General features: G+C 44.4%; 1 protein-coding gene across 5 annotated transcripts in view; it reads right to left on the bottom strand.

Moving 5' to 3' along the window:
- Positions 1–20,570, bottom strand: part of GRIA3 (glutamate ionotropic receptor AMPA type subunit 3) — a 1,035,516-nt gene that overhangs the window by 810,563 nt on the left and 204,383 nt on the right. The window lies entirely within an intron of this gene.

Raw genomic sequence — 20,570 nt, forward strand, 5'->3', positions numbered from 1 at the left:
ATTGTTGCACAATTCGTGGACAAGAACAGGCTACATAGAAGTTGAAGTGTGGAAAGTAACTACTGAGAATGCTACAATGTGGAATTTTTGAGTGGAGGCACAATTTCAGAGGGATACCACCGCACTTTTCTAAAAATACACATGTTCTGGAAAAAAAAAGGTTTAAGGTTGAATTAGTGTCTAGGTGATATCGGTAATGAGCCTGAGTAGGTCAGGGTCAAATATTGTCAGTTTTGATTGCAGGACAAAAGATCTTTTAGGCTTTGGATTCACTCTCAGATTTGTAAAACCGCTGTTGATGTGGGAAGCAGAGAAGGAGCCCTGTAAGGGCTCGTCTGCTCGTGTTTGCGAACATTCAAGGGGCTAAAGAAGAAGCCAAAGCTTTGAAAACATGTAACCATGTGGATTTTGTTGGTAAGAAGACGAGTGCTATTGTTGGATAACAATCTTACTCCCTTTATATATTTGACTTTCAAAAGGAAGCTAGGTTGAGCAGACAAAGCATACTCAGGAGGCAGTAGTAAGTTTGGAAACACCAGTACAATAAAAGTGCAATGCGCTACCACAGCTAAGTATTTAAGAGTAATTAGTCGTCATGCATATATATAAATTGTTAAATTGGTGCAATCATATGCGGCAAAATAAGACTAAAGTTATTAGCACCTTCATAGGTTGAGATACAGCTGCAAACATATATACATATACACATACAAATATATTTACATATTGCACAGTGAGGCACTATGCTCAAAATAGCAGTGGTACCCATGCACAAAAATATCCTACAGGGGAAGAAGCAAGAGATGTAGTCTTTTCTTAGAGACACTTGATCTCAGTTCCTCTATTACGATTTTATTTCTAGGTTACACTCAATGAAACAATGGAATCAAAAAGAATGGTACTGGAAATCAAGTATGCTGTAAATGTGTCCCTGAGCAATTGAAACCCTTTTCACATTCTAGTACCAAGATGTCATTTTTTGAAGACATGTGCTCTACAGATAGATTGCACATAACACAACTGAGAACGTATCACCGCCATCTTGAGTATTATGTATTTTCATGTTCAAATAAAAAAAGCATTAGGGCACAAGTCCCTTGCAAACGATAGCCGGTGGCCTTCTATACACAGAACAACAGCTAGGACACTACCCTCCTCCTCTTCCTTCACCTTCTACCACCCACACTCACTCTTCTCTCTGCAGCCAAGCACAACCCTGAAAAATTACACACAAATATGCCCGGAGGAAGTAAGATGCAATCAAACATGCCTGCTATTCATTATGTATTCATGAAGGAAGTTCTTCTCAATTACACACATTAACTGCACATTTAGAATTTTAACAATGAATCATGTCTGAAGATCTGCATTGTTTGACAGCCAGCCTGCTTTACTGTTAATAGATGTCTGATTTCAGTAACCTGCTGATAAAAGTGGTATCCTTTTACACTCCGAAACTGTATTGTGAGCACTGAACGCTGGTCAAGAATAACTGATGTATTAAAACGGTAAACCATTTTTAAAACCCATCTGTGTATTAGCACATTTCAAAAGTCCTAACTTTGCATGAAAATTAAAATTCATGTCTTCCAAATGTTCTTAGTTTAAAACTCTTAAGCAGATGTCTGGATCAACCATGCTAAATATGTGTGATGAAGTACCACCTGCTCTACATGAAAAGGATATTGCAAGCTATTGAGGTGAAGGAATGAAGCTGAAGGCTGAGTTCCTTTTTAAGGTCATAGAACTCCGATTGGCCTCAAATCTTGGAAACTGTTTATTTTGGTAATATTTTACCTACCACTGGTGGTGATACTTGCGTGCAAAACCTTTATTGGAATCCAAACTCTGATCTTTACCTCTTACTTTAATGACCCTCATACTGAAAACTGGGGTACGATGGTTGGGAAGGGGTGTAGAGATCGATTATATAATCTGCCCATTTCTTTACACTAATCATCAATTTTACTACACACTGAGCGTTTCGAAATCAGCTTCCAAAGGTGCCTGGCATTCTCATGTTGTGGAGTAGCCTGCATTTCCTCACAATATATTTAAAACATTGCTGCGTTCTTATCATAAAATAGGGATAATCTGATGTAATTCGCTTGCTTGTGCCTATCATAAGTATGCCTAAAATGCTGATGTTGCAACGCTATACTTTGTTTTTGCCTTGAAGCAGTCGCTATCAAACAATGTTTCTTTCCTTCCATTAGCCTGAAGGGAGAGCTATATACCTTAAGATAATCTATCAAATTGATGGAAAAATTGTGAGTTACTATGGAAAAGAAAATTGTGTTATGTTTACTGGCCAACTTTGGATCCAAAATAGTCTTAGCGGTCTCCTCCAGAGTCTCTGGCAGTCCAGAGGAGGGAGCACAACACCATCTCGGGATCTTGCTCCTGCATCGTCTGCATGGCCCTGTTTGTCCCTTAGCTCTGCCCCTTGTGGAGAATGATTGCTGTCAGCTCATTGTACAATTTCAAAGCCCTTTATTATATCTCACAAGGTTTATGAAACAAAGAAGAAATCTATGGCTGTGGTGGAACTAAAAGCACATAGGTGGTCCCTGGTGGGTGTCTGATCTCTTCAGCCTTTTAGGCCTACCAGTCCATATCTCAAAGACAGCATTTACCACTAACCTATACAAACCTTATTTGGGTACGTAGAAGGATGGGTTAGCCGGGAACGCCTGTCGCTATTCGCCTCTCACCTTCTGGCACTGAGATCTCCTGATAAGATTCATGGGGAGTTCTGATAGTTATCACTAAGATTCAGCAAGATTACTGTCAAGTCAGCAACATATGACACCTTCTTCAAGGTAGATTACTATCAAGCATTTTGTAAGCACGTTTACCAAAAGGTTGTGGCGTCTCAGATAAATAGAGTACACTACAGAGTCTCTGACACAACCTGATAGCCCCCCACTTCGACAACTCCTACTTCCTCTATGGATTCCACACCCCACATAATCATTCAATAGTTTTACAATATACTTTACTCAATTTGTATGTTTCCATAAGAAGAGATCTAAACTGTCTATCAGAATCAATGCCCGATAATTAATGGATATAACATAGTTATGAACTGGGTTAAGTGTTGATTGTGAGAAGTAACAAGTCACACTATCAAGCTACCATTACATTACGTAGACTGGATTTAGAGTGTGTGCCCCCTAGTGGTGGAGCTCCAACAAGTAACATTCGGGTTATCTCATTGTAGCTCCTGAAAAACTAAGCACCGCATAAAAAGCATCAGTCCCATGCTCACCACCCGTCCATAATTTTCACACACTCCCCGTAATTTCGCCCTGCTGTCCATTGTCCGTGATGAAAGGCTTTTCACCATAATTTTAGCCTTCCACCTAAAGTACAAAATGTAATAAGCACTGATCAGTTTTCTCAGCTGGATTGAAAGCAGCGGCAGCCAGCAGTTTTGGGAGGGAGGGGGGGTGGGAGGAAGGCACACTCATACTCATTCTTTCACACACACACGCATGCACGCACATCTATTAACAACACTCATCAACATTCAAACATGCACGCACACACCAAACATTCATTTAAAAAGATCACACACACACACTTACTTTCAGCCTTGGAGGTCCCAGGAGGGCTGGGACTGCTGCCTTTCCTCACTGGCTGACATTTGGTCAGCCAGTGAGGAAAGGCAGCAGTCCCAACTTTGTCACAGAGTGGGATGGGGTCAGTGAGTCTGCTGACCCCACCCCACTCTGTGACGAGATGTCACTGATTGACACTCGTCCTGGGCAATTCAGGGCTGAAACCTAAAGCGCCGAGGTCAAAGTCAATGGGTTACGCTTCCCTCGTCACCTGGGGAAGGGCCTCGAGGCACCTTTGTCGAGCCAACGAGGTCACGCCCACTGGAGCTGTGACCTCTTCAGCCCAGCAAAGTTCAGCTCAGGCAGCCAGGAATCTGCGCAAATCGCGCATGTCTGATCCTGGATGCCTGACCTGAACATAAAGAGTGTCTGTCAGGCTGACAGGCACTCTTCATGAGGGGCTAAAGGTGGGGGGGCGTGGTCCCTCCGCCCTAATTTGCGCCCTCAAAGGCGGGCCATGCCTGAATGAAAGGCAGGGAGTCATGTGTGCTCTGAAGGAGGGAGGGGCAGACAGATAAGAAAAGGCCTTCTTGTCAGGCTGTCTCCTTTCCTAAAGAAATGCAAATGTGTGCAACTGGTAAATCTGCAAATGTAAACAGGCTTGGAGACCTGCACTGACTTTAACCAAAGGAGTCACTTGAAGCTTTCTGATGACAAAGATATTTTCTTTTAGAGAGGTATTAGAAATGGGGTCTTTGGTTGGCAGTCAGGTTACCCCCTTTCCAAGCAAGGACCCTCACTCTAGTCAGGGTAAAAGAGAATCACCCTCAGTTAACCCCTGCTTACCCCCTTGGTAGCTTGGCACGAGCAGTAGGCTTAATTTCAGAGTGATAGGTGTAAAGTATTTGTACCAACACACACAGTAACTTAATGAAAACACTACGAAATGACACAACACAGGTTTAAAAAAATAGAAAATATTTATCTACACAAACCAAGACCAATACAACAAAAATCCACCATACACAAGTCAAGTTATCAATTAAAAAGCAAAAAGAGTCTTCATGTGGTTTTAAAGACACACTAACGCTGTTAGCGTGAAAATGTACTTTGGACGCATCAAAAATAACCCTGCGTAGGTGAGTGTGTGTTGAAAAGGGCTTGCAATGTGTCTATGACACTCGCGAGCGAGACTTTGCGTTGTTTCTCCTTTCGGCGGGTCGGCGTGCATCATTTCTTCTCTCTGCAGGAGAGCGATGCGTCCATCCGGCCAGCACTCTTGGGTCCGGGCAGACTTTGTGTTGTTTTTACACGCCCAGCGGTGCTTGCGTCAGAAATCCAGCCGCACAATGATCCAAAAACCACGCAGCACAGGTTGCGATCTTACCAGCCTCCATCAGCGATGCTGTGCATCGTTTCTCCAGCCCCAGGCATCGGTCTTCGGGTCGCATTGCAGGCAAGTGTCGATTTTCAGCCGCAAAGCCAGCAGCGTGTTGATTTTTCAGCAGCAGATAAGAGTCGCGTTGATCTTTTCCCCGCACGGCGGTCGGTACGTGGATTTCTCACTCTTAGGCTGCCAGCTTCTCCTTTCAGCGTCAGAGAAACTGGATGGGCACCACTTGGCAGAGTAGGAGTCTCTCCAGAGACTCCAGGTGCTGGCAGAGAGAAGTCTTTGCTGTCCCTGAGACTTCAAACATCAGAAGGCAAGCTCTAAATCAAGCCCTTGGAGAGTTCTACACAAGAAGGAAGGCAACACAAAGTCCAGTCTTTGTCCTCTAGCAAAGGCAGAAGCAGCAACTGCAAGATGGCTCCATAGCGCGCAGTCACAGGCAGGGCAGCTCTTCTTCCTCAGCTCTTCAGCTCTTCTCCAGGCAGAGGTTCCCCTTGGTTTCCAGAAGTGTTCTAAAGTCTGTGGTTTTGGGTGCCCTTTTTATACCCATTTTCTCCTTTGAAGTAGGCCTACTTCAAAGCAAAGTCTCTCTTGATTTTGAAATCCTGCCTTGCCCATGCCAGGCCCCAAACACTCACCAGGGGGTTGGAGACTGCAATGTGTGAGGGCAGGCACAACCCTTTCAAGTGTGAGTGACCACTTCCCCCTCCCTCCTAGCACAGATGGCTCATCAGGAAATGCAGACTACACCCTAGCTCCCCTTTTGTCTAGTGTGAGGTGCAACCAGCCCAACTGTCAAACTAACCAAGACAGGGAATCCACAAACAGGTAGAGTCACAGAAATGGTATAAGCAAGAAAATGCTCACTTTCTAAAAGTAGCCTTTCCAAACACACAATCTTAAAATCAACTCTACTAAAAGATGTATTTCTGAATTGTGAGCTCAGAGACCCCAAACTCCACATGTCTTTACGCTCCCAAAGCGAATCTACACTTTAATCAGATTTAAAGGTAGCCCCCATGTTAACCTATGAGAGGGACAGGTCTTGAAACAGTGAAAAACGAATTTAGCAATATTTCACTGTCAGGACATAGAAAACACATTACTATCTGTCCTACCTTAATCATACATTGCACCCTGCCATTGGGGCTACCAAGGGCCTACCTTAGGGGTGGCTTAGATGTAAGAGAAGGGAATGTTTAGGCCTGGCAAGTGGGTACACTTGCCAAGTCGAATTTACAATTAACACCGCACACACAGACACTCCAGTGGCAGGTCTGAGACATAATTACAAAGCTACTTATGTGGGTGGCACAACCAGTGCTGCAGGCCCACTAGTAGCATTTGGTTTACAGGCCCTGGGCACCTCTAGTGCACTGTACTAGGGACTTACTAGTAAATCAAATATGTCAATCATGTATGAACCAATTACATACACATTTTGTAAAGGAGCACTTGCACTTTAGCACTGGGTAGCAGTGGTAAAGTGCCCAGAGTAACAAAAACAGCAATCAGAGTCCAGCACACATCAACAACCTGGGAAACAGAGGCAATAAGTTAAGGGAGACCATACCAAGGATGAAAAGTCTAACAAGAGATACTGTAAGGGTGTTCCAAGGTGAGCTGTGGAGTGTGTGGGGTTATTGGACTGTTATAAAAAATGTTAGTACTAGGTATAAACTGTATATTATTAAAATCTGTATTTTAGAAGGACTTTTTTTCCATATACCAAAATGTATTTGTGCATTTTGTAGCAGCCTATATTATGATGTGTGTAATGCATGTTTAAAATAAGGACTTACTCATTCACAGTTCTTTCATGGACCTCGGTACCCCATAGTACTAACAAACATTGGCAAAGGCAAAAGGTCTTGTCTACGCAAGAGTTATTGGCTTTGCCAATGTGTTTTAGCCATGTTATACACCAGAGTGGCTGCTGTTCAGCATGGCTAAAAGTTAGTGGCATAGTGGTGTGGAGTGGATTAGAGTGGCATAGGAGCTGTGGCATGGAGTACAGTGGTGCAGAGTAGAGGGCAATGGTGTACAGCAGAGGTCTTCAAACTTTTTGATGCCGGGACCCCCTCTTAAAAAAATGTAGGTTTAAGGACCCCCTCCTGATAAACATTTCTAGAACCTGGTACTCCTCATCATCAACAATAATAAACATCCCCATTTCACACAGCAAATCATTTTTACTGTGAGGAAATAATATTAAACTGTGTTTAGCAAATCAAAGATCAGTGAGTGTGGGGGCGTGGTCAAGGGTGTGGCTAAAAACAAAGGTCCTCATTTATTATGAATTGACATGGGGCAGAGCTGCAAGTCTTCTTGCTACACTGCCACACTCCAACACAAAAGGGCAGGAATGGACCGTATTTATGAAATACAGTACATTTCTGTCCTTTCCCCCTGTGCTGGCACACAATTGCTGCCTAGTGCCAACATAGGCAGGATTGTATTTGTGCAGGAAGGGGCACCTTCCTGCACAAAAACAATCCAGAAAGGCATTGTACCTCTTTCTACATGTGTGGCAGATAGCAGCACATATGGAAAGAGAAAAAAACAAGGAGAAATTAAAACATTTCTCCTCATTATGCGTGCTCTGGGGAGAGGTAAGGTTTTGGTACTGCTCCAGTTTACGTGATTTTGTAAATCTGGGGCAGTGTCAAAATCCATCTGTGTTGCATAGGAACACCCACCACTACGCCAGTGGAACACCTCCTTGACGCAAAGTAAGGCAATGCAGTGACTTGCACTGCCTTGCCTTACTCCATGTCTACAAGGCCATTCAATCCACTCAGGGTGGCTTTGAGTCAGCTCATAGGTACGATTGAGAGGCTTGTGATGCTGGAGCATCAAAAAAAGTGATGCTCCAGGAGCGCAAGCCTCTCATAAATAAACCCAAAATATTCTCTACATTTTTTTAAGTCGTTCACCGCCAGGTAGCTACATATAAAATATTAGCCAGCTGAAATGAAAAATAAATAAAATAAAGTTGTTACTCATTGGGAAATGCACTGTAGTGCATTATGAAACCTCTATTAGTTAATGCACTGCAGAGGTCTGTGTTTAACCGGAGAACAACAGAACTAAATATTTGTTAGTACAGTTGAGAATAGTGACTTGTGTATTTTTAGTGCCATAAGGTCACAGCCTGTGACAGAAAGCACTGTGAATATATAAAAAGGCATTATTTTATACTTGCATTGCATGCAGTATAATATAGGCCACTACAAAAAGGTTTATTATAAAACTGTGCTTCCAGAATGTGGATTTAAGTAATATCTGAGCATATGAAATACCTTTTTTTAATAGCTGTCCCTTCAACACCTCCAGGTGAAGTAAGCGCTGTGTAAATACAATTACAATTAAAAGCATGCACTTTACAGCTCAGTTGTTAACTCTTCGCACTACCCCTCAAAAAAAATAATGTTTGTCCTCACAAAGCTTTGATCATTTAAAGCTGCTCCCAAGCACCCTTTACATTTGCAGATCAGCTCGTAGAGCACATTTGCTTTTCATTCAGGAAGCAGAAGCCCTGGGCTGAAAGTCTCCTTAGCTGTCTGTGCGGCTTTCACAGCACAGGAGACTCAAATTAAAGTTCAGCAGAGGCATTTTAAGGATCAGCTGGGGGAAGGTGCGACGCCCTTTCCAGGTCTCCACGGCCCCCCTGAGGGTCCCGACCCCCAGATTGAAGACCTCTGGTGTACAGTGCAGTTTAGAGTGCATTGGCGTAGAGTGCAGTGGCGTGGGGCAGAGTAGAGTGGCATAAAGTGCAGTGGAGTAGAGTGGCATACAACAGAGTGGCAGAGAGTGCAGTAGTGATTCGTGGTGCAGTGGCATAGAGTGCAGAGTTGATTTGGGTGGCATACAGTACAGTGGCAAAGAGTGGTGCAGAGTGGAGTAATGTAGAGTGGTGCAGTGTAGAGTACAGTGCTGTGGAGTGCAGTTGCAGAGTGCAGTGGCATGGAATGCAGTAGTACAGAGTAGAGTGGTGTAGAGTACAGTGGCGGAGAGTGCAATGTTTCAGAGTAGAGTGTCAGTGCAGTGGTGTAGAGTGGGTTGAGTGGTACAAAGAGCAATAGCGTAGAGTACTGTGGTGCAGGGTAAAGAGCAGTGGTGTACAGTGCAGTTGTTTAGAGTGCATTGGTGTAGAGTGCAGTGGCATAGAGTGGCATGGGGCAGAGTAGAGTCATAGAGTGCAATGGAGTAGAGTGGCATGCAATAGAGTGGCAGAGAGTGCAGTAGTGTAAAGTGGTGTAGGGCATAGAGTGCAGCGTGGGCTAGAGTGGCATAGAGTGCAATCGCGTAGAGGGCTGCAGAGTGAAACAGTGTAGCATGGTGCAGAGCAGAGTATAGTGCTGTAAAGTGCAGTGATGTAGAGTGGAGTTATGCAGGGTAGAGTGGTATAGAGTGCAGTGGCATGGAATGCAGTAGTACAGAGTAGAGTAGTGTAGAGTATAGAGGCAGCCAGGGCAGTGTTGGAGAGTAGAGTGTCAGTGTGCGGTGGGGTATAGTGCAGTTGTTTATAGTGTATTGGCGTAGAGTGCATTGAAGTACAGTGCAGTGGTTTAGAGTGCAAAGGAGCAGAGTGGCGCAGAGTGCCGTGGCGAAGAATAGATTGTTTCAGAGTACAGTGCAGTAGCATAAAGTGTAGAGGTGTAGGGTAGAGTGCAGAGGCATAAAATGCAGTGGCTCAGAGTGCAGTGGCTTAAAGTAGATTGTTTCCCAGCAGAGTGAAGTGGTGTAGAGTGCAGAGGTGCAGGGAAGAGTGGAATTGCATAGAGTGGCATAGAGTGTGATGGCATAGAATAAAGTGGTGTAGAGTGGCGTGGCATATAGTAGATTAGAGTGACTACAATGTATTGATGTAGAGTGCAAGGGCATAGAGTTGAGTGTTATAGAGTAAAGTGCACTAGCATAGAGTGTATTAACATGGAGTGCAGTCGTGTATAGTGCAGTGTTATAGAGTGGCATAGAGTGGAGTTGTGTGGACTAGATTGGTGTTGCCTAGACTGGAGTGGTATAGCATGCAAAGGCGCAGAGCACAATGGTGTAGAGAAGCATAAAGTGCATTAGCATAGGGTAGAGTGGTACAGTGTAGAGTAGAGAGATGTAGTGTGAAGTAGCATAGAGTGCAGTGGCATAGAGTGGAATGGTTCAGAGTGGAGAAGAGTGCAGTGACCCACAGTGGAGTATCTTGGAGTGGTGTAAAGTGGAGTGATGCAGAGTAGGGTGCAGTCGTGTGGAGAGGTGCAGAGCAGAGTGGAGTGGAGTATGCATGGTGTGTTAATACTCTGCCATTACAGACAACACGTTTTTGATTGAAATGACCATTACGTTGCACAGACATACCGTTTTTCAAACAAAACTATATAGTGGACAGGCGATGATGTGTAGAAATTGCATCACCTAATGCAATGATTTGTTTTAATCATATAAAGGTATTTGTTTCCAGCACAGTTCAGAATTAACAAAAATGTGCTTCATTTGTACTCCTTATTCTGATATATTCTGACCTTTATTTAAATGTTGTCATGTGATAGAAAAAAACTCTTTCCTAACCCCATTATCCAGCAAGATTGCTGCATAAATCCTCTCACTTTGAGGTCCGAGTAAGAAAAGTAAACACTAAGCTCCCACCGAAGATAGAGTCTGACATTTGACCTTATCTTTGAATGCACAGCAAATGTGGTGAGATAAGAACAAGATTTACAGGCCTTTTTACAGAAAGGGAGCACTCAGAAGGATACTGTAAATAAGGTTTGGGCAAGGGAAGGGACAAACTCAAGCTGCACAGCCAAAAAACAAATAAAAGAAGAGAGAGGGCCCCACAATCCAGCTATCCACCAAGGAGACAGGGCACTAAATCACAATGATATAAGAATAAAAACCCATTGGAGGGAAATATCATATTCTAACACCTGTGCAGCTGAATACTAGCGTTCTAAGTCCAGAAGGCCTAATCCACCCGCAGTCACAGGTAGATTTAGAGGAAAAAGAGCTACTCGACAGTGCCCCAGTGACCAAATCAGATGTGTGGCATGTCTGAAGAAGGAAAGACGTATGAGCAGGGGAAGGTTTGCAAAACAATACTATCATCAGGGTAGCACACCATCTTCACTAGTGCCATGTGGCCCACTACAGAAAGCAGAAGAGAAGACCAAAAAACAAACTGTGCTCGGATGGACCGTGACACTCTGCTGAGATTTCCATCCTGCAAATCAGTGGAAGAATGGTAGATATTAATCACTAGGTATCGAATGGTAACTGACTCCCAGTTCAATCTAAGGTCTAGTTGTATATGAAGGGGAAAACAGTGCCATGTGTTAAAGAAACACTAATTACATTGTTAAATTTTTACATTTTGTTTGTGCAATTTACATCCCAAATATTTTGAAGATTCCTTGTGTACTTGACACTTAGGGATAACCCAGATCACTAGTTTGGCTTTTCTCAATTTCAAAACCATGTTAAAACATAGACAAAGCGGGCAATTACCTTGCACAACCTTGCAAGGGGTCTGGCCCCTGCACATCCTTCACAAGCACGAACAGCAGACGATTGCATCAAAAGAGTTTGTCAAGTGGGTGGGTGCTGCTTGTTCAACCACTTGACAGTGCCTCTTTTGCTTCTTTCCTGTCTGCAGGGACAACTCCCCGGGTACCCAATACCTTCCAATAGTCTTGGTGGACCCATCTTGTCTGATTTTCGGAATTGTCCCACCTTGTTCTTCTTGTCCTTATTTATCCGGTTCTTAGCAACAACCTCCCATTTGATCTTGATTAATCCTCCACTTTTATTATCTTTGATTGGTAGTATGGACTCCCAGTTCTGAGATAATTGTAGAGTCCCAGACACACAGTCTAGTGCTGTAAAACTACAGACAAGTTGTGGGTACCTCACATCCTGACATTAGGTGTGAGACTGTCGTCCACAACATCTGCCCTGCTCTTTACATTTTTTATGGTTGGAAGTCCAGAGGCGGTTGGGGTGAGACAGATGTTTTTGTTCAACTTGTTTAAACTAGCATAAGGTTAATTACCTTCATGTTTACCAAACTGTTTGCCAGAGGTTTCAAAATGTTCAGAAACATAATCAAAATGTTGTTGTTACTTTCTCTTAAAATTAAAGGAAGATTGGGTAGATTTGGGTAGGGGTGATGGCCTTGACACAGTGCTGACCTACTGAACAAGGACGTAATGTGACACCTGAATGTAGCATCCCAGGAGGCAATCACAAAAAGACCACAATGAATAAATAGTGCAATGTTAAAAAAAAGAGTAAATAAATGCACTGATAATGTAATGGGGTATGTCCTCTCTTGGGTGTGTCTCTAAAACTGATGTTTGTTCTTGAATTTTTGTCCTGAATTTTGACCCTTCGGCCTGAATTTTTGTCCTGAATTTTGATCCTTTGCCCTGAATTTTTTACAGTCCTGTCCAGAATTTGCCTCAATTCCAGGTGATCACCCTATCCCCACAATCCCCAGTAAGAGAAAAGAAACAAGTTATGTATCTGAAATCGGATACTATTGCCAAGCTTGTAATAAAATAGTCTAAATGGGTGACGTCCAGTTGCGCCTCCTAAATAAATAAATCGGATAATCGGAGAAAGCGAATAAAACATAATGGCCCTCATTCTGACCTTGGCGGTCGGCGGAGAGGCGGCGGTCGGACCGCGAACAGACCGGCGGTATTAAAAATGGCATTCTGACCGCGGCGGTCACCGCCGCGACCGACCGCCACTTCCCCACTCCGACAGCCACGGCGGTCATGACCGACGGGCTGGAGTCTGCGCACTCCGGTCCGGCGGTCGACCCAAGACCGCCAACGGTATCATGACCCTGCTTACCGCCGCGGTTTCTGGCCTTCGGGAACCGCCATGCGAACCATGGCGGTAGGCACTATCGGGGCCAGGGAATTCCTTCCCTGGCACTGATAGGGGTCTCCCCCACCCCCCACTGCCCCCCCGAGTCCTCCCCCCACACCCCCCTGCCACCCCCCAGAGGTGGTACGAACCCCCTCCCCACCCCCACCCCGACATGCACATACACGCACCCCGACATGCACACACCCCCAACATGCACATATACACACCCCCTACACACACACATACACAACGGGGACACATACCCGCACACATACATGCCGACATGCGCACCCGCCGAACTACACACATTGCCCATAGGCACAGCAGCACTCCCCGCCCGCCCGCATGCACGCACTCACACACCCCCTCTACACACTCACACGCACACCCCCATGCACGCACACATCACACAACACCCCCCCACCCCCTCCCCTCACGGACGATCAACTTACCTTGTGCGTTGGTCCTCCGGGAGGTGACAGGAGCCATGGGGAGGTGACCGCCAACAGAAGACCGCCAACAGAAGACCGCCACACAGAAATGTGGGTCGTAATTCTGTGGGCGGTGTTCTGCTGGCGTGGCGGTGGAGGTTGACCAGTCTCCACTTTCCCGCCGACCGCCAGTGTGGCTGCTGGCGGTTTTCCGGCGGAACGCTCCCAGCGGTCAGAATGCGCACAGCGGCATACCGCCGCGGTCGGCGGTCTTCACCGCGGCGGTAACTCGGCGGTCTTGCGAAAAGACCGCCAAGGTCAGAATGACCCCCAATGTGTTCCTATTGTTGTTTCTATACACACTTAAAAGAGCATATCAAGCATACGCAGTACATAATATAACCTCTCAGAAACCACAGTATATCACAAGACGTTTCGAACCTCTCTGCACAACCATCAACTTTCCTTGCTCACAACTGTTGGGCTGAATGTTGGAAACCTATAAACAGTCAGTTTCAGCTATTTTTTAATTTCCATGCAAGAGCGTTTTTGTGCTCAATGGGGTGTTTGTGAACCCTGAAGAAAGTAGAGGCGTACAACGTTTTTCATGCAGCATTTGCACTTTACGCCAAAATCTACAAAACATGAACCACGATTTCACAGTTATAAGCGTGTGACGTGATTTGGGCTTTGGTGTAGACGTCCGGACTGTCACAATGCTTTTGTAAGAAAGTGTAACGCATTGCACCTTTCTCCTGTGGGTAACCCAATAGTGCTGACTGAATGGTACATCAGTGCACACAACACGTTTCGCGGTGCTCTTTGTGCTTCGTCATTTGACTTACGTCCCCCCTCTAGTGCAATCCTACGTATTACTTGCGTACAAAAGCCCTGCGCGTTCCTGGTGCAACACAGTCTTACAGTACACTTGAGAAAACAACACCCAGTTTCAGCATCAACGAACATTTGTGTGAGAAAAACTGTGCTCGAACGTAGGCGAATGAAATGTGGGAACTTTGTGAACTACCAGGCGTCCACTAACTAGAAACTTTGCAAAACTCTGTTAATGTAATAAAAACTTTGCAGTCTCTTAAAGAATACTTCTTCCCCTGTCTACCTGTAATACTCCCGTCCTCTAAACGCAATGAGACAGGGTACATTCCCATCCACATAGTGGGAAACAAATATACTTCCCCTTTTTAGGAAGGGGAGAAGGGGCACACCCGCAATGGTACCAACCAATTTCTCTGTTAGATTTCTCTGTCAAAATACTAGGTAGAGTTGTAGTAGAGCCAGTATGCACATGGACAGAGCAGAGCTCAATCCTGTCAGGCCTTCAGTTCGGTTGCAGTAAAAGGCCTGGGGACTGCTGAGCAGTGTGCCAATGTAGAGCTACTAATAGACAAATATTCAAGGGCCAAGGGGGGCTTTTTATACCTAGTTTTCATGGACCTGAGCAGCGCGTTTGACTGTGTTAGTCATGTGAAACCCTGGTGCAATACGGCATCTCGGGGGGTGGACAATCCAATTATCCACTTTCTTAGCTCTTTGTACCAGGACATTCCTGCTCTGGACTGATATGGCTCAAAGGGAGAATGATCAAACTCCTTCGGGGTATGGAGAAGAGTCAGACAAGGGTACATTCTGATACTTTTCCTGTCCTTTCTATACGTTAATGGTATAGAAAGAACACTTATTCAAACACAAGCAGATGTGCTGAAGATTGGCTCCCACCCAGCTCCCGTCTTACTCTATGCGGATGACACCGTCCTCTTAGCCAGAACTCCAGTTGGTATATAGAAGTTATTGAATGACTTGGGGGAATCGAATCACCCTGCCAATGTGAATAAAATATTCCCAATGTCCTGTGGGAATGGGGCATATAAATCTTGCAAATTATCATTAAAAGGAACTAAGATAAGTAGGGTTGATACATTTGGTTACTTGGGGATCTTATTCGAGCAGAGTGGTAATTTGAAGCGTTTACATGTTGTTAAGGTACAGCAACTGAAGAAAAACAAGGAGGGAATATTTAGGGTTGTTTTGCAGTCAGAGCGAAGGCATTTTAAAAAGAAGTGAATGGTTTACTCTAGTAATTGTCTGCATCAAATTATGGCTCAGGTGTGTAGGGGGTATATGGACTTCCACAGTTTATGAAGATCTGAGAACTCATTTGCTAGAAGATTATTGGCAGTTCTCAAAAGCGCCCCCCCCCCCCCCCCCCCGGGCTTATTTGGAGCCCAAAGAATTGACATTTCCCTTATAGAAGATATGATTAAAATACAACCTCAACAGGTCTGGCATTCTATTTGGACTAAATTAGAAAATGGTTTTAACAGACCACTTATTACTGATTATTTAACATTAGATAATGTTTTTAATATTCCATGGCTGGCTTTTATAAGGAAAATGTATAACACCACAGGAGTAGCCTTGGATGGTAAAAATCATTGGCCTACCATCACAATGCTGAAATTAGAATTAAATGTAAATTAAGATCTTTTTTGGAAAGCAAAAGAGTATAATGAATTTGCTCAACCTGCAGTAGTTAGCCACGATCGTATCTTATCTGTTGCAAGTAACAAACCCTCGGCATCAATTTTAATTGACTAGACTTCATCTCAATATGATGCATAAAGGGATATTAGAATTTTTTCATAAAAAGATATCTGTGCAGTAAGCACTACACACTTTATTTCACTGTGAAAATTGTATATTAAGCCAAGGACCTGCTATTGAAAGTCATTGATTCGACATTATAAACAATGTAGATTCACTTAGTTATTTGCAAAAACAAGAATCCTTGGTTGTTTGTGTTGCACTTGTTGAATTTATAAACAAATCGCTCAGAGTCAGGAAACGTGTATTTAATTAATTGCAGGACTTATGTGAAATGCTCTTTTTTATATTTGGTATATTTAATGCATTATCAAATTTTAATCATCTTATGCATCTTTTTTATGAATAAATTTTATGGACTTTATGTCATCCTTAATAGTTTTGAAAAGCATGTAAAGAAATAAGTTACCTATATATATATATATATATATATATATATATATATATATATATATGAATAAATGAAGGTTAAAGTAACATTATAGTTAGGTAAATAGGTCAGTGACAGCATTAACATTTTGAACTAAAAGAAACACACACACAAATTCACCAGTTATGGCTATCAGACCTAACTATAACTTGTGCCACCGCCATGCACTGCTTCTGACCTCACATATTGCATCACTCATGAACTGTTCTATGACATCATGTATGACATCACTGGGGACATCTAAAATGACTTCACTGATGACATCATCCAAGCTTCATTTGTGCACATTGCTCTATAAACGGGTATAGCATTAGAGCAATGAAAGCAAGTGCAAAATAATTCAGAGTAATAAGAAGCATAGTTACTGCTAACATACATATAACCCCGATAAGTAAAGCAAACTTGTGTTATGTGCAACATTGACCCTGTATCATACACTTCATGGGTAGTCGATTTTTGACCGGTTATCTGTTCCCCGGGGACTGGTGCATTTTTTGGGGGGAGGGAGGCAATTGGCACTCCTCCCAGGACTGCTTTTGTTCCCCGGGACCCAATCCCCAGGGCTCAGTGTATTTTTGCGGGGGATGTGCACACCTCCTTGGGCCACGATTGACTCCACGGACCCCATCCTGTAGGCCCAATGCATTTCTTTGGGGAAGGGGGACATGTGGCTCCCCTCTATGTGCTGATTTGGGCCCCAGGGACTTCCAGGACCAGGCACCATATTCACGGGGTGGGGATACAGTCAAACTCCTTGGGTCAATTTTGGCCCTGAGGGCCCCATCCCTGGGGCTCAGCCAACAAAGAATGGGTGCTTTATGGAAATTCAGCAGTGATAGTTACACTTTTGTCATACTAATGTAGAGAAATTATAACTTGTGGTCTAAAGTTACTTAATGGTACGAGTTATATATTTTTTCAGATAAGTATGACGATAACTGTTCAATTTCTACGGTTTTGTATAGGTAACACGTCAGCCTAACAATAGCATATTCAGTGAATTAATATATTTTTTAAAAGTTAAGTACTATATAATTACCATATGCTAATACAACCACCGCTGCGCATGGCCTTTGGCCATGCATGGTGGAAATTGGCAGCAGGGCCTGGCCTGCTGCCAGGCCTTGCAGCCAACCCCCCTGTATGCACCCAACCATATGCTGTGTATGGCATTCAGCGTTTATCATCCTAAATTTGTTGCCTACTTCATAAAATATGTTTTTCTCTGGAGAAGCCTCCTTTTTACATCCCACCCAACTAATTTTGGTGATGCTCCTGCCACAAAGTCATTCTGGATAGTGATTTGCTTCTGCCCCTGAGAGATGTTAAGTTGTAACCAAATGCAGGGTAGGACTATGCCATAGAAAATTTGTGAATATCCACAAACTTCTTACTTTGTTAGTGCTTCAAAATTACCTTGCCATTCCTGCTCTGGAATACCACTCTCCACCCATTGCAACAAACTTAATTACCCTTAACAGTAAAACATGTGGGTAGAATATCTGTGAGAATGTTAACTTACACGTACAAATTCATACTTTGAAAATGAAAAAGTGGAATTCATTATAAATGAAGACATTTGTGCACAACTAAGATCAACTTACTTGTGAAAATGCTTGGTGAATCATGATTTAAGAAACAAATACCTAGTGGCAGCCATCATTAGCCTGTCATGCTACATCATGGATGTTTGCACATTTCCCCAGAAGCCAAAAAGTATGACCTGTGGCCTGACTGAGGGCTTGATGCCAGCAGGGTGAGGGTTGGGGACAGTGTAATGTGGGCATAGGGGACACAATGCACATACATAGTGTGGACAGTAAGTCGTGGATTATTTTGAGGGTCAAATAATACCCTCCCCATGTCTTCTTAATTACCATTGTGTGATAGAGGTGATAGAGCCACAGAATGTTCAGGCAAAGCCTGAGGCAGCTACCAGGCTGTGGATCTGGCTGAGCTTGAAGTTCTCTTGGAGCCTCAAGCCCAAAACAAATCAAGCATTAACGTTTGATGAAAAACGTGAGAGGGAAACAGACACCCATTTGGTGGCAGAATTGCACAACATGAAACTAGAACGACTCAGATCAATGATGGTTTCCCCACTTTTGTGCTATCCTAGATCGCCACTGATGACATACGCATCATACTAGACTGCAGAGGCACAGCTGCACTTATCCTCCTCAACTGCTCCACTGCATTTGACACCGTCTCCCACTTCACTGTTTGCGACAGACTACACAATGCTGTCATCTGAGATAAAGCACTGGATTGGATCAAGTCCTTCCTCACTGGAAGAACATAGCCCATCAGATTACCGTTGTTCATGTCTGAACCCAAAGACACATGCTGTGGAGTGCCCCAAGGATCATCAATCAGCCCAAAGCTTTTAAACATCTACATGGCCCCGCTAGCTGAGATCATCAAACAACATGGGCTAAACATAGTCTCCTACGCTGACGATACCAAATTGATCCTCTCCCTTTCTGATGACTCTGCAAAGGCCAAGAGAAATTTCCACAACGGGATGAGAGCAGTCACCACCTGGTTGGAAGCCAGCTGCCTAAAAATCAACCCGGACATGACAGAGATCCTCTTAATCGGCTCCACCCCTTCCGCCTGGAACGACTACTGGTGGCCCATCGCACTGAGAATCGCACGCAATCTGGGCATCAACCTGGACCTCTCTCAATCCATGACCCGCCAAGTTCACGCTGTCTCATCGTCATGCTTCCACACCCTCTGACTCCTGTGGAAGATTTTCAAGTGGATTCCCTCTGACATGAGGAAGACAGTCACCCAGGCACTCATCACTAGCAAACTGGACTACAGCAACACACTCTATGCTGGCATCACCAAGAAGCTACAATCAAGACTACAAAGAATCCAGAATGCAGCAGCCAGACTCATCCTGGACATCCCTGACACAGCCACATCTCCACCTACATCAGAGATCTACACTGGCTCCAAGTCAACAAGCGCATCACATACAAACTACTGATCCACACCTACAAGGCACTACACAACATAGGACTGGCATACTTCAACCATTGCCTCACCTTCTACGTACTTAACAGACATTTCCGTTCTTTCCAGCTCACACTTGCAGCCGTTTCCAAGATCTGGAAAAGCACAATAGGAGGAAGATCCTGCTCCTACCTTTCAGCCCGGACATCGAACATGCTACCTCTCAAGCTCAGGCAGACCCCATCACTGAAGCAGTTCATGAAGGACCTCAAGACCTGGCTCTTCGATTGAGCAGCACGCCCACAACCAGCGCCTTGAGACCCTACGGGTGATTAGTTGCACTTTAAAAATCACTGATTGATTGATTGATAGACAATTGTTTTTTTTTTTCACTTTGCCTCCTTTTTCTTCATTATCTCAAATGAGAGCAGCTTGAAATACATGTGCTCAGGATGTGTGTTGTACAAAACCGTCACTTGTGTTTGATTTTATAAACTATAGTGCTGTTCTCAATCAATCAGTGGTTCTTGTAGAGCACAGCTAATCACCCGTTAGGTTCCCAAGGCGCAGGGGTTTGTGCAGTTCAGTCGAAGAGACAGGCACCGGGGAGGGGGTTGTGCAGTTCAGTCAAAGAGCCAGGTCTTGAGGTGCTTCCTGAATTGAGGCAGCGAGGATGATTGCCTGACATGTATTGGTAGAGAGTTCCAGGCTGCACAGTGAGGTAGAAGAATAATCCTCAGGGCCAGGTGGGTGGAGTGGAGATGTCTGGTGGGTGTGTAGAAGGAGAGGCGGTGGCTGAGGTATGCAGGTCCGATATTGTGGAAGGCCCTGTAGGCGTGTGTGAGGAGCTTGAAGGTGATTCTTTCATTGATAGGGAGCCAGTGCAGGTCTCTCAGGTGACGGGAGATGTGGCTGCGGAGCGGGATGTTCAGGATAACTCTGGCAGAGGCATTCTGGATTCTCTGCAATTTCTTTTTGAGTAGTGCTGGAGTAGAGTGCATTGCCGTAGTCGAGCTTGCTGCTGATGAGTACCTGAGTTACTGTTCTCCTGTACTCAGTGGGGATCCACTTGAAACTCTTTTGAAGTAGGCAGAGCGTGTGGAAGCAGGAAGATGAGATGGAGTTGATTTGGAGGTTCATTGAGAGCGAGGAGTCGAGGATGATGCCGAGGTTATGAGCGAGGTCGGTGTGGGTGTGGTGGGGTTCCAAGCGCTGAGGGCCACCAGGAGCTGTCCCAGGCAGAGGGGGTGGTGCGCCAGGATGAGGACTTCGATTTTGTTAGATTTGAGTTTGAGGTAGCT

This window comes from Pleurodeles waltl, chromosome 2_1 (assembly GCF_031143425.1).
Source record: "Pleurodeles waltl isolate 20211129_DDA chromosome 2_1, aPleWal1.hap1.20221129, whole genome shotgun sequence".
In the NCBI taxonomy this organism is placed as follows: Eukaryota; Metazoa; Chordata; class Amphibia; order Caudata; family Salamandridae; genus Pleurodeles; species Pleurodeles waltl.